Raw genomic sequence first — 2,708 nt, forward strand, 5'->3', positions numbered from 1 at the left:
TGGCACGAGACGAATCTGAATCCAGTGGTATTTAGGACTTAAGGAAAGCGACGATGGGTAATGGGTAGGTATCCCCTATAAAATAGAAAATGAGACATAGAAAATAATAATAATAATAATAATAATAATAATAATAATAATAATAATAATAATAATAATAATAATAATAATAAAGAAAAACTCCTTCCTTGGAGCCAAAATCTTCCCAAATTAAAGACCCAAAATAAAGGACCACAAATCAAGGACCTCAAATGAAAGACCACAAATCAAGGACCCTAAATCAAGAACCACAAATCAAGGACCCCAAATCAAGGACCACAAATCAAGGACCCCAAATCAAGGACCACAAGTCAATGACCTCAAATCAGGGACCACATATCAATAACCCCAAATCAAAGGCATCAGTTCGAGGACCCCAAATCAAGGACTCCACATCAAGGACCACAAATCAAGGACCACAAACCAAGGACCCCACATCAATGACCCAAAATCAAGGACCACAAAACAAGGACCACAAATCAAGGACCTCAAATCAAGGACACCAAATCAAAGACCGCAAAAAAGGGCCCACTTATGTTCGAAAATGAACGTCTAAGGACCACGACGAACGGAAATAAGAAAGATGGATAATGAAGGGAATGGAGTAGATGAGATTATCCCGGATGAAGAAATAAAAAAACTTAATCCCCGATTATCAGCAGCGACCTTGACCCTTTTTTTCAGAGAGAGAGAGAGAGAGAGAGAGAGAGAGAGAGAGAGCTTTTTCACGATGAATTCGTTTACAGGAAGAGAGAGAGAGAGATAGAGAGAGAGAGAGAGAGAGAGAGAGAGAGAGAGAGAGAGAGAGAGAGAGAGAGAGAGAGAGCTTTCTAACGATGAATTCCTTTAAAGTGAGAGAGAGAGAGAGAGAGAGAGAGAGAGAGAGAGAGAGAGCTTTCTAACGACGAATTCCTTTAAAGTGAGAGAGAGAGAGAGAGAGAGAGCTTTCTAACGACGAATTCCTTTAAAGTGAGAGAGAGAGAGAGAGAGAGAGAGAGAGAGAGAGAGAGAGAGAGAGAGAAAGAGAGAGAGAGAGAGAGAGTTTTCTAACGATGAATTCCTTTAAAGTGAGAGAGCTAGAGAGAAAGAGAGAGAGAGAGAGAGTGAGAGAGAGAGAGATTCCTCATGATGAATTCGTTTAGAGAGAGAGAGAGAGAGAGAGAGAGAGAGAGAGAGGGAGAGAGATTCCTCATGATGAATTCGTTTAGAGAGAGAGAGAGAGAGAGAGAGAGAGAGAGAGAGAGAGAGAGAGAGAGAGAGAGAGAGAGATTCGTTACGATGAATTTCTTTAATGTGAAAGAGAGAGAGAGATTCCTCATGATGAATTCGTTTAGAGAGAGAGAGAGAGAGATCATGATGAATTCGTTTAAAAGAGAGAGAGAGAGAGAGAGAGAGAGAGAGAGAGAGAGAGAGAGAGAGAGAGAGAGAGATGAATTCGTTTAAGAGAGAGAGAGAGAGAGATAAATTTCTCATGATGCCATAATGTATACTATCAAAACGGGTGCACCTCGACGAGGTAATCCTGATTCACCCGAGGTAAAACTGTTCACCAGATAACCCCCTCTCTCTCTCTCTCTCTCTCTCTCTCTCTCTCTCTCTCTCTCTCTCTCTCTATAACACAAAGCACCCTCTCCTGAATTATGACTGAATCGTCTTTCCCCCAAGCCAGGATTTCCACCACGATACAAAAAAAAAAAAAAAAAAAGGATCAAAGGGCGCCCAAGGCGTTTTTCATTTCCTCCCTGAGTTCGTCCGCCCGTCCGCCAGCCATCCTGCACCCCCGGCATCCTGCACGCCCGCCCTACAGCCACGGCGACGAATCGAGGGATCTCTGCGTTGTAAATCCTGTGGATATCTGGTTTCTGAAGGCAACTAATTGATTGGGTATTTCGAAGACGTAGGATTCCTTTCGTCTCCAGGATACCCACAGGATTCACGCCCCTCCCCCCACGCCCCGAAATCCTTCCTCCTTCCCTGGTAGGACTCCCAACGTCCTCCCAGCTCTCATTCGTAGGGCACAGGTTCCTTCAGGAGGAAGTTAGGTTGGGGATATTCCTACGCGCCTCCTTCTAAATATATATGTATATATATATATGTAGAGAGAGAGAGAGAGAGAGAGCACCCACTAGCCCCCAAAAAAATCCCCACAACAAAAAACAGCCTCAAGTCTCAAGCAAGCACAACAAAATGACACATAAAACAATTTCTCAAGCAAGCAAGGAAGGAGAGAGAGAGAGAGAGAGAGAGAGAGAGAGAGAGAGAAAGGCAGCCTTATAATACCATTTATCAGCCCAGTCCAAAAACTCAATAGCCACTGAGCGAAACTGACTCGGCCGGACCTAGAACGTAATTACAATGGTCATTCTCCAACGGTTGCTACTGGGCTTGAGCCGTTGTTTTTTTTTTGTTTTTGTTTTTTTTTTTTTTTAGGGGAAGGGGGAGGTTGAGTGAGGCAGGAATGACAGTGAGTTTTGCGAAAGGATCTGCTTTTGCTATTATTATTATTATTATTATTATTGTAATGATTCTGTCTGCTTTCATATAAGTACTTTTTCTTTTTTGAGACGTGTTAATCTGATGTTCTGAGTTTGGGTACTGGTAATAATAATAATAATAATAATAATAATAATAATAATAATAATAATAATAATAATAATAATAATAATAAT

Source organism: Macrobrachium rosenbergii, chromosome 47 (genome assembly GCF_040412425.1).
Source record: "Macrobrachium rosenbergii isolate ZJJX-2024 chromosome 47, ASM4041242v1, whole genome shotgun sequence".
NCBI classification, from domain to species: domain Eukaryota; kingdom Metazoa; phylum Arthropoda; class Malacostraca; order Decapoda; family Palaemonidae; genus Macrobrachium; species Macrobrachium rosenbergii.